Source organism: Salvia miltiorrhiza, chromosome 7, assembly GCF_028751815.1.
Source record: "Salvia miltiorrhiza cultivar Shanhuang (shh) chromosome 7, IMPLAD_Smil_shh, whole genome shotgun sequence".
Lineage (NCBI taxonomy): Eukaryota > Viridiplantae > Streptophyta > Magnoliopsida > Lamiales > Lamiaceae > Salvia > Salvia miltiorrhiza.
Genome location: NC_080393.1, coordinates 42,677,885 through 42,691,281, shown reverse-complemented (window position 1 = coordinate 42,691,281; position 13,397 = coordinate 42,677,885).

Here is a 13,397-nt window from a genome sequence, read left to right as displayed (position 1 = left end):
ATGAATTGATTTCTATGATCAGCCCAGATCATAATTAATTCATATGTATTAATTCATTCCACTAGAGAATCAATACTGACTTACCCCTTTATTGCCGGTGATGAGTCGGGGCTCGTATTTAAACTTATTAAATTATTAAATCTCTGTATTTAAAATATCCTACATCCATCAATTAATTAGGGCTCTGACAGCTTAAATTAATTAATCTCTTTGTAATCCTTAAGCAGTACCACTCAAACCTCATTATTGTGTTTGAACTTAATCAACCTGCAGGGTTTAACACAATAAACCTTATTGAGCTCCTTAAGGAGATGCCATTATCCTATACCGGATACAGATACTTATACAGATAATCAAATATCATATATTGACCGCTATCACCCAAGATACAGAGTACTCAAGTTAATATATAACTCTCACCCATAGTAAGTCAAAGTGATACACGAATCAACATATATATTTGAAATCTAATTAGTATTAAGATTCTATTAAGTCACCGAGATCTTGATTATTCACTTATGTCAGATAGAAGAATACATCTCACTGTGATCCTATCAATACGTTATGACGTACCAGTATAGACAAGTAGTCAAGACAAACTCCTTCCATCTATACTGCAGCCTAAACCAACGACTCGTCCTAGAGTCATCTCGGCTGTGATCATTTTATATCTCTTAAGGTTATTCCAATTATATGGTCTTCTGTGATCTACAACACACCATATAATCTACTTGTATAGAGACAAAGGACATACATATGCACTCATGAACACAATCAGATAAGAGATTAAATAGTGAACACATGAACCATTGTATACAAGCATAAAACGTTCTTGCTTTCAGTATACAAAACCAACAATCTCCCCCTTATACTAAAGCAAACTTTTAGTATACAATGTGTCTAAATACTAGCTATTACAACACTATCACTTCTCCCACTTATACTAAAAGTTTCCTAAGTGGGTGGCATCAACCGCAATCCCATCCCTCGAGCATGCTTCTCGTAGGCCTTCTGCGGTAAACTCTTTGTGAAAGGATCAGCTAAGTTCTCCAAGGTATTGATCTTCTGAACCAGCACATCTTCTCTGTATACGATTTCTCGTATGATGTGGTACTTTCTCTCTATGTGTTTGGTCGCATTGTGGGTCCTGGGTTCCTTAGAATTTGCCACTGCACCCGAGTTATCACAATAAATTATGATACTCTTAGACAAATTAGGTACCACTCCTAGATCCAAGAGGTAGTTCCGGAACCATACAGCCTCTTTAGCAGCTTCGGAAGCAGCTACATACTCGACTTCCATGGTGGAGTCTGCAATGCACTTCTGCTTTGCACTCCGCCATGATACGGCTCCACCTCCCAAGGTAAACACATAACCAGAGGTAGATCTCTTCTCATCCCGGTCAGCCTGGAAATCCAAATCGGTATAACCCAAAGGAGTTAGACTGTCTGACTGGTAAACTAGCCTATAGTCTCGAGTCCTTTTCAGGTACTTGAGAATATGCTTTACCGCAGTCCAGTGTCCTGGTCCAGGGTTTGACTGATATCTCGCAACCATGCCAACGACATAGGAAATATCATGTCTCGTGCAAAGCATTGCATACATGAGGCTACCTACAACGGAAGCATATGGTACCTTCCTCATTTCCTCAACCTCACTAAGCGTCTTATGACACATGTCCTTAGATAGATGAATGCCATGTCTGAAAGGTAGCAATCATTTCTTGGCAGTTTGCATGCTAAAATGAGCAATCACAGTATCAATGTAGGACGCTTGAGATAAGCTCAACATCCTTTTCTGGCGATGACGAACAACCTTGATCCCTAGGATGTACGCTGCATCTCCTAAGTCCTTCATTTGAAATTGTTCGGATAATCACTTCTTTATGTCCGATAATAGCGCCACATTGTTGCCAATGAGGAGGATATCATCTACATAAAGTGCAAGGAAAACCACGTCACCATTGGCATCTAAACGGTACACGCAACTTTCATTCTCACAACGAGTAAATCCATAGGATTTAATGACCTCGTCAAAACGTTTGTTCCATGACCTAGAAGCTTGCTTATGTCCATAAATGGACTTCTTTAGCTTCTATACAAGATGCTCTTCGCCCTTCTTCACAAATCCTTCGGGTTGCTGCATATAGATGTCCCTTCCTTCTTCAAGGAAACCGTTTAGAAAAACGGTTTTAACATCCATTTGCCAAACCTCAAGGTTCATGTGGGCTGCTATGGCAAGGAGTATTCGGATAGACTTAAGCATGGCAACCGGCGAAAAGGTCTCATCGTAACCTATACCCTGTTCCTGGGTATAACCTTTCACCACCAATCTAGCTTTAAAAGCTGCGACTTCGTCATTCGAATCTCTCTTTCTCTTGTATACCCACCTACTACCTATAGCTAAAAAGCCATCTGGTAGTTCAATTTTCTCGTATACATCCATAGCAGTCATGGATTCTATTTCAGAAACCATGGCGTCGTACCAAGAATCTGCATCTAGATCTTCCATCGCTTGTCTAAAGTTATCAGGGTCGATATCCTTTTGTTCATCAACAGAAAGAAGATCCGAAGATTCTTCCAAGAACATAAATCGATCAGGTTAAACGATAACCCTCCCACTACGACGAAGCGGTGGTGGTACAGTTGTGACAATGGTTTGTGTAGTGTCTTGTGGTGTGTTCACTTGCACACTTGGCTGAGGTGATGGAATCGCCTGTCCATTGACTTCGATTTCTTGAAGAACAATCTCGGACTTAGACTTGTGTTTATCTATATAATCCTGTTCCAAAAATCGTGCGTTGGTGCTAACAACCACTTTCTGATCCTTAGGATTATAGAAATAACCATCTTTCATTTCCCTTGGATATCCTACAAACAACATTACTTCGCATCTAGGCTCCAATTTCTTGGCCTCTTTGTCAAACACGTATGCAGGACAACCCCATACCTTTATATGATGCAAGCTGGACTTTCGCCCTGACCATAATTTGGTAGGAGTCTTAGGCACAGACTTGAATGGTACTAGATTCAGCAAGTAAGCCGTTGTTTCCAAGGCATATCCCCAAAACGAAATAGGCAACGATGCATAACTCATCATTGATCGTACCATTTCCAAAAGAGTTCTATTTCTTCTCTCCGCTACACCATTCTGTTGGGGAGTACCCGGTGCAGTCAATTGGGATGTGATCCCAGAATCTGACAAGTATTGCTGATGAAACTCGTTTCCGAGGTATTTGCCACCGCGATCAGACCGCAATGACTTGATAGATTTACCCAATCTCTTCTCCACTTCCGCCTTGAATTCTTTGAATTTCTCAAAGCATTCAGACTTGTGTTGAAGTAAGTAAATATACTCATATCTTGAGTAATCGTCAATGAAAGTGACGAAATACTCAAACCCTCCACGAGCTTTTGTGGACATCGGTCCACATAAGTCAGTGAATCAATTCTAACACATGTGAGGCCCTATTCCCCTTTGCCTTAAAAGGCCTTGCCGTCATCTTTCCTTCTATACAGGATTCACAGATTCTAAATGGAACAACTTGAAAATCTTTTAAAATTCCATTCGACACGAGCCTTTGGATCCTGTTTAGATTGATGTGGCCTAACCTTAGGTGCCAAACATGTGTATATTGTTCATGAGAAAAGTATTTACTTTTATTTGGATTTGGACAAATTTGTGATGTAGATGCAACATGGACATAATTATTAATTGGACATGTAATAGTATAGAGAGAGTTGTTCAAAATTCCGGAACAAATAATCATGTTATTTTCATGATAGAAACACCTCTATCAAAAGTATTTGAATATCCATAAAAAAATAACCTTGAAACATAAATTATGTTCCGCCGAAACTCCGGCACATATAAAATATCTCTCAAAACTAAAATGTCATCAGCAAAACATAAAGATAAATCTCTAATTGCAACAGCTGCGACCTTTGACGCATTGCCCATGGAGATGGTGATTTCATCACTTCCCAGCTCTCTTGTCGGCTTGAAGCCCTCCAAGGTGTAACAAACATGGTCAGTTGCCCCCGTATCCACTACCCAAGAATGAGTAGAAAATGAAGCTAAACATGTTTCAGTTACTAAAACTTGTGACATACCTTATCCCTTTGCCTTTAGCACCGGACAATCTTTCTTCTAGTGCCCAGTATTGCCGCACTTGAAGCACTTTCCCTTTCCCGTTGGCTTCTTCATGCCTTCGGTAGGGCGGCCCACTTTGCTACTTGCACTAGCTTCCTTGCCTCCCTTGCCCTTTGGACCTTTCCACTTCTTTTTCCCGCCTTTCGACGAAGAAGCAGATCCCTTGGCAGCGACAAGTACCTCTTTCCCTTTGCCCAAGACTCCCTCTGCCATAACTAGAGTATTCAATAACTCGTTGAGAGTATAGTTGGCCTTACTCATAATGGCATTAAGACGGAAGTTCTCAAAAGTCTTGGGGAGAGTATTCAGGATGATATCGACTTTGACATCTCCTTCGATACCTCCTCCGAGTAACTCGAGCCTATCAAAGAGATTTATCATGTGCATGACATGCTCGTGTACAGAACTACCCTCGCTCATCTTACATGCTAAGATTTATCTTATTATGTTAAAGCGAGCAGATCTTTCGGACTTCCCATAAACCTCAGTAAGGTTCAACATGATGTCAGCCGTGTCATTCATGACCTGATGTTGGAGTTGCATAGTTTGTGACATAGTCGTTATAATATAGCACTTGACCATATTATGTGACTTGTGCCACCTTCTATGCGCCTCTCGTTCCACATCAGTCGACTCATCAGTAAGGGCCGCGGGACGTGGAGTAGTGAGCACAAAACTGTGCTCCTCAGCATCAAGAATATACATAAGATGGCGTTTTCATTCAACATAGTTCGGACCGGTGAGAGGATTGTTTGCAAGAATAGAGATGATAGGAGACATAGACATATCTGAAGGTAAACAAATTAAACATGTAAGAACATGAAGCACATAATTCGTAACAATAATATTGTAACCTTTTGATAAAACAATATTAATGAAACCTCAAACTGCCCACAGAATCTCACGAGTAAGCCACGATCGTGTGGACGTTTACACATGAACCCCTCAACCAGACTATTCACCTAGTCGTTTAATTTTCATCCATGTCAACTTAACCTTTTGACAAAGGAAATTAATAGTTGGACCTTAACTAGACCATATCATATTCAAGAAGGGACTCCGATGGGGAGTTGTACATTGTACTTGAAACGATATCTAAGCAATGACTACAATTTAACCTTGACAATTAAATTCTCAAAATTGACATACTCACTAGGACCATACCGCTTTCAATTTAACCTCTTGGTTATCTTATTTAAAATCCGTCCTCTAAAGTACTTATGAAAATCATATGAGTAAGCCACGATCGTGTGGACGTTTACCGCATAACTCCCACTACTTAAATGGATTTAAATATTTTTAATAGAAATCTCAACTCGACAAACTCGTGAAATCAAATATGAAGTAAGCCACGATCGTGTGGACGTTTACTCACATTCTCAATCACTTTGTCTTGAGACCGCTTGTGGAGGTTGATCGCTAATTTCTTAACAACAATAACTGCAACTAAACAGTATAATTGTAGCACAAAAACAGCAAGCAGAGTATCGTATCCACGGGGACTATTATAACGAATAACCTTAAGTAATCCTAAATAAACTCTAGTAATATTCAGGCAAACTCAAATAAGAATAAAGAATATAACTTAAATCAAATCAAAGCAAACAAAATATGATAAAAACTCAAATAATAAAAGACTCTGACCCTAGGGATGTACTTTTACTAATCAATTACATGCATTTAATCTATTGATTCAATTACCAATTTAATCCAACTCTGATAAAAGATCACTATATTATTCACAAGCTTCTCTAACGAACACCTATGAACGTAGATTAATTTACCCCCCTTCACATTCAAGACTCCAAGGAATAAATTAACTCCCAAGCGTACACAAAGAATAGCTTCCTATAGCTTCACCTGTCGCATTCAAGACTCAAGGCTAACACTATATCATGCATTCCTGAATCGGCTGAACAATTATCGCATTCAAGACTCAAACTGAACAGCTAGACATGTAAATTATTGATCAGGTAATTCACAAGAAACTAAGCACCATAAATCATGAATCACAAGTTGGAAGACAAATTGATATCAATAAATCATACACACATAATCGATCAGCTATGTACAAACTCTAGGTTCAGATTAACGAACTAGCCAGACATCGTAAAATAAAACATAAACATAATTAAAAAGAACGCAATTGTAAAACCAAATTGTATAAAAACCGAATAAGAATGATTGTAGCGGCTTGAATCTTCAATCTTGATCCAAGCCTTGAAAACTGGAAAACAATAATATTCTAAAGCTAGAAAACTGAAATATTAAGTCTGGGAACCCTAGATAGGTCAAAAGAAGACCTATATATAGTACCAGGGTAAACTACAGAGTTTGAACTCGAAAAGAACTTGAAAAATGAACAAAAATGCAAAAACACGGACCAAGGGTTACCCCGCGGCGGGCAGGCGGTGGTCGCCGCCTTCTTCTCATTTTTTCCTCTGGCTGCGGCGGGCTTATGGGGCGCCGCCCGATCGCCGGCCACGCCGATTTCACGGTGGGCTGCGCGGCGGTCGCCGGCTGGGTCGCCGAGCGCTGCCTAAATTTCCTTCATCTGCCGGCAGTCACCAGCTGGTCGCCGACATCTTCGTTTCTTCCTTTTTTTGAGCTCTTCAAGCTCATTTCCTCGATTTTTGCATCCGAAACACTTGTAATTTGCTATTTGGATATTCAACATCCATATGTATCTTTCAAAACATTCAAAACTAAAGCAAAATAACCAAAACCATACCCAAAAGTAATATCACAAAAGAATATGAAACTTAAACCAAATGATATCACAACCAAGCATAATTCTAGCACTTTGAACACTTAAACACTCCTAAAAACAATGCAAAATGAGTGTTTATCAGAGGTCTAAAATAATTTTTAAGCACTTTAAAAATTATAAAAAAAAACTGCTTAGTCTTTTTTTTTTCTTTCAAAAGGTTTGATCATGCTCAACACATAATCCTAAACATGCTCTTCTAGAACGCAACACGTAAAACATGCTCGCAGAATTCTAAAACATGCTTAAGAAAATGATAAACCTAGCATGCTTGTCTAAGCGCAGTTAACAAACACATATTAACAAGCAAAGACAAAACAGCAGGCAAAGAGCATAAAGGATTAACACCACGACATGCAAAGAACAGAAAAAAAGAAAAAAAGTTCTTCGTGACCCTATTCGTGGAATCCCAATTCTAATCTATTACATTTGAAACAGAGAAGAAAAACTCAAAAACGTAAACACTGCCCGAAACAGCTCCATCAGGCCCGTCTTTGAAAACTAGGGTTTGGGAACCCCTAGGGTTAGCTTCGAGATACGTGCGCTACTTCCTCGGCAGCTTCGACAAAAATAGAGCAGCGACAGCTTCTGGCCAGAGCAGAGACCACTCAAAGGACAGAGCAGAGACCGCTCAGAGTCAGAGTAGAGATCGCTCACACGCTAGAGCAGAGACCACTCACACACCAGAGCAGAGACCACTTATACGCCAGAGCAGAGCTCACTCACATGCCAGAGCAGAGACCACTCGCACGCCAGAGCAAAGCTCACTCACACGCCAGAGCAGAGCTCGAAGTCAGAGCAGAGCTCGGACATCTCCAGATCCAGAGCACAGAATGCTCAGAGCCAGAGCCGAAACTCAGACTGCCCAGAGCCAGAGCTGAAGCCCAAAGTGCTCAGAACCAGAACCAACTCCAGACGGAGAGCGCAGTAGCTCTGAAGCCAGAGTGCAGCAGTTCGCGAACCAGAGTGCAGCACAGCCTGAAACCTGTTCATCCACTCCAAAAACCTGTTCTTTGTTCTCCGTCTGATCGTCGTCGTTTGTGTCTCGTTTTACCATACTTAGAGATTACAACCGAACAACAAAAATAACAACGGAAGTCCTAATCTAACTACATATTTTTTCATGGTGGAAAAATGATTACAACGTCAAAAACTACGTATCCCATGAAACAACAGACCATGAAGAACATCAGTAGCAGCAAGCCAAAACCAAGGCATATTATTAATCGTACGCGAATTAACTGACAGAGCCAAGAAAAGCAATCCAAGCTCTGATACCAATTGAAGGATTTTAGCCCCAATAGGACCATTTCTCGAATATCTTAATTAACCATACAATGATTAATTCCTAACATGCTCCTGTGAATTTAAGTGTTGCACATTGGAGTTAGAAACACTTACTTGTAAATTGTATGCAGAGGCTGTCAATGACTAAATTGAAAGACTCCAGTTCTGACCTTCTGAACTGTATCCCGCTCAAGTCCCACCGTTGGATGGACAACGAGCTGTGAGAATTTCCAAGGAGAAAACGGCCTTCTCAAAGTTGACGCCCCTCTGCTGCTCTCGAAACCCTAATATTGTGTGTGTCTTATTCTGAGAGCAAACAACTGTATTTATAGACAAAATACAGTCCTAGGGCACCAATAACTGTGATGGGCGAATTTTAACTCCTACTAGGGCACAGGAGACTTTGGGCCAGTCCAGGGACCAGATACAAGGAATAAAGATGGGCCTCTAATGAATTAATTTCTATGATCAGCCCAGATCATAATTAATTCATTCCATTAGAGAATCAATACTGACTTACCCCTTTATTGCTGGTGATGAGTCGGGGCTCGTATTTAGACTTATTAAATCTCCGTATTTAAAATATCCGACATCCATCAATTAATTAGAGCTCTGACAACTTAAATTAATTAATCTCTTTGTAATCCTTAAGCAGTACCACTCAAACCTTATTATTGCGTCTGAACTTAATCAACCTGCAGGGTTTAACGCAATAAACCTTATTGAACTCCTTAAGGGGATGTCATTATCCTATACCGGATACTGGTACTAATACAGATAATCAAATATCATATATTGACCGCTATCACCCAAGATACAGAGTACTCAAGTTAATATATAACTCTCACCCATAGTAAGTCAAAGTGATACACGAATCAACATATATATTTGAAATCTAATTAGTATTAAGATTCTATTAAGTCACCGAGATCTTGATTCTTCACTTATGTCAGATAGAAGAATACATCTCACTGTGATCCTATCAATACGTTATGACGTACCAGTATAGACAAGTAGTCAAGACAAACTCCTTCCATCTATACTGCAGCCTAAACCAACGACTCGTCCTAGAGTCATCTCAGCTGTGATCATTTTATATCTCTTAAGGTTATTCCAATTATATGGTCTTTTGTGATCTACAACACACCATATAATCTACTTGTATAGAGACAAAGGACATACATATGCAATCATGAACACAATCAGATAGGAGATTAAATAGTGAACACATGAACCATTGTATACAAGCATAAAACGTTCTTGCTTTCAGTAAACAAAACCAACAAACTCATCACTAAGTCCACTAGTACAACTCGCAATAAAATATTCCTCTGAATATTCACCAGTGTTTAGCAACAACATACAAGCACGTAATTCCTCAAACTTCTCCACATAATCATTGTATGAACCTGTGTGCCTGAGTTTGTTAAACTCAGATATGATTTTAGCCTCTTTAAGCTCTTCAAACCTGGCAGAGATTAACTCCAAAAACTGTGGCAAATTGAGACTAACATTCCTCACAGTCAAATTTTGGTACCATTGAGATGCCCTTCCTTCTAGATACATAGATGCTAGTGTTACCTTCTGATCATCAGGAAAATTTTGTATTAGCTTAAAATACCCCTGACATTTAAGGATCCAGGACCTAGGATTGGTGCCATTCAAAACGCGGAAAATCAATTTTGGGTAGGGGATGTATGATGGGATTGTGTGGTGGTTTATGATTTTCAGTGTGATTGAATGGAGTATAATGGCTTCCCCTCCTCCCAATATTGAATCTCCCTCATAAACTGACTTTCCTTTATCTATATTCATCAGCTGCAGGTTAATCGATGCTAAGGTGGTAGAGAAATTCTCGAATTTACCAGAAAAGTCTGCCAGCTATTTCTGCACATTAATGATCTGCTCTTGCATCTAGGGGTGAGCAAAATATCCGAAATCCGAATATCCGATCTGAACCAAATCGAAATTTAAAATTTGGTTCGGATTTTTCGGATTTTCGGATCGGATCGGATTGAATTTTAAGCAAATTTCGGATTTTTGGATCGGATCGGATTGGCACCTTAAAAATCCGAAAAAATCCGAAATCCGAATTATATTTATAATATAATTAATATTATAATATTATAAATAAATATATATAATTATTAGTTTTTAAATAGTTAAATATTTCTAAATTCTAACCCTATACTCCCATTTTGGTTCATTATAAATAATGGTTAGTTAATTATGACCTTAATTTGATTGTAATTATCTAATATGTTAGGTTGACATCTATTTCGGATTTTTCGGATTTTTTCGGTTTTCGGATTTTTTTTTTACATTTCGAATTTTTTTTTCACATTTCGGGTTTTTTGGTTCGGATCGGATTTTATCCGAAATTTTTCGGATTTTCGGATAATACGGTTCGGATCGGATTGAATTTTAGGAAAATTTCGGATTTTCGGATCGGATCGGATCAGGCAAAAATCCGATCCGAAATCCGAATGCTCACCCCTACAGTTGCATCTTCATCTCAGCTGATTCCCTTTTCAACATCTCAGTTTGCAGAGCTTGATCTAATTTTCGTTGAGTTTCGTGAAGTTCTTTCAAATGAGTTCCGTCTGCCATAGCTCCGAAGATCCAAGGCTCTAATATACCAAATGTAGTGGTCTGAAATCAATATTATGTATTTTGATAGATTGTAATGTTTATGTAATACAAGATAAAGCTTGGATAAGAAATGGGAGAAATTTAGAGAAGAAGTTTGAGAGAGAAAGAGTGTTAATTTCGGCTGATACCTTTTCTTCCCATTTCCAACTAGGTTATAACCCATTAAAAGAGGGACCACTACAACATAAAGAAATTACATAATATTAAAAATGAAAATAACTTTAAGTGTCTCCACCAACTACTCCATCTCTACGTGAAATGCAATTTCCCATCTCATTTGTGATGCTGACATCTGTCTCTTTTGTTTCAAAAGCTAAAAGCAATTTCTTTTCTTCCACAGATATGTTGACTAACAAATTCCCAATTTCTTCCGTTCATTCTCCTTCCATCTCGCAAGGTTCAGCAATCCAATAGGTGGAAGCCTTGTTCATGACAGATCAACAATGAGGCTGAGTTAATCGGCGTTCGTGCCCAGCCATAGAGCACGAAAACTTTGATGTACCCAATGCTAAGCTGATGGAAGCATCAATTTAATCAAAGCAGACTGACTGAAGGACAACATGTTGACCCGTGCTCAAACTCACTCATGCCACGTCAGCCATTTGGTAAACAAATTTGAAGAAAATTGACGAGCCCAAGTTTTGTACTCTTTTTCTTTGTTGTGTCTTGGTCTAGATCGAGTCCTTTGTATGTGTTTTGTTTGTTTTATGTCTTGAAGGACACTTGTATGGACAGGGACTCGTAGAAGCTATAATGGGCAGGATGGAGCAATTCTAATGAGATCTGGGAAGGCGCCTCAACGATCAAGTCTAACCAAGCTTGCAGGTTGGAAGCAATTCAAAGATCGAGAGTCACATATGCTGACCTGCAGGGCACGATGTTGATCAAGAAGGTAGTACCGCTCAGAAAAAGAGTTCTATTGGTCCTAGGCATTTTGGAGCTAATTTTTGGGAGAGCGAGTTGATGCAAAGGCTATTGCCGTCGACCAAGATGTCGGCCTGACTACCACTCATAATTAAACATCCACCACAAGAGGTATTGAGGGCACGAGAAGGACAGAATGAAGGAAATGAACGTGAATAGTGAAGGAACCATCATGACCAAACATCTAGGGTAGGACACTGACGTGGCAAATCCGGTGCAAGAGGATAAGGCGCGAGAATATTCCTTTTCCCATGCGCGAGCAGATATGTTTAAAGTCTCGGGATATGCATGGATAAAGGGCGGAGCATATCTAAGGAAGAGTCCTCAAGCTTGAAGACTCTGTCTAGGGCATAACCTGGACACTCCAACTGGAGTTGGACTCTTTCGAAGCCTTAGATGCGTGTTGGCCTTCGGCTCATGTCTGGATCTCTATAAATACTTGTTCAAGTCTATTTTGTGTGTGCGCAAAACTTCTAGGAGCGAGAGTGTGTGCCAAAAATAATATTTATTTTTCTGTATTTAGTTCGAGTCCCGATTTGGACAAGACAATTTAGTTTATGCTTTTGTTGGCAGATTAGCATCCTGCCTTATTTTCCCGTAATAATCTGGGCAATGCATAAATGATGTGGATATGAACTTATAAACTCGTCAGGTCTAATTGTGTGCTTAAGTAATTGCATGATTGTGTTCCCGAAGTGCTCAACATTATAACCAAGTGTCTAAATCGACTTGATTAGTTAACAAACTATTAATTAATTGAGTAGATTTAGATCACCAATAAATCAAGATTATAGGGTGTGTACGATCACTGTGCGTTTTGAGAGTGTTTACGGGCACGGGAGGTTGAAGTAGACTTCGGTCCGCTTAAGTTCAATATCGGGTCTATCTAGGGCTAAAAGCTTCTCGGTTTAATTGCATGCTCTGAGGTGTCCTATTGCATGGTTAGGTCGAGATGGTTTAATGGTATAGGGTGTCCCTTGCCTTGAACACACTTAAGGATAGATTTTCTTAGACAATGGAAGTGCACGTGTGTAGTGACCCAAAATTTTTTCAACTACAAATAAATTTATTTATTTTTTCTTAAATTATTATTATTTTTTTTTTCGTTAATTAAATTTTTAAGTCTTATAAGTCGCGCCTAGTTATTGCATGAGCATGAGCATTTAATTATAATAAATTCAAGCATGGTCTACTTTATCTATCATTATTAATATTATTTGTATGATTATATTTTTAAGGGTTTTCCTCTTTTATATATAAGATACTACCTATTTCTTTAGATCAAGCCCAAATAGCTACCTATTAGTAAAGCCCAACTGAAGATTAAAGAATCTCTCCGAAAATTTTCCTCCTTCTACTATTGCAGCTACAAGCTTGTGTTTGACCATTGAGATTTACCCTACTTCATTATTCCTTTCTGACAAGCTTGAATCATGGAAAGATTGATAACAATTGATTCCTCCTACCATATTTAAATTCTAAATTCGTGTATAAATTGAACCAGTCTTCACCTTCACTGCACACCAATTTCCGTCTTCTCTGGAAATCCTCTCTGCTTACTCCCTCTCACCTTCTCGACAACTGTGAGTGTGCAGCAATTGTCCTTTTCTTTTCC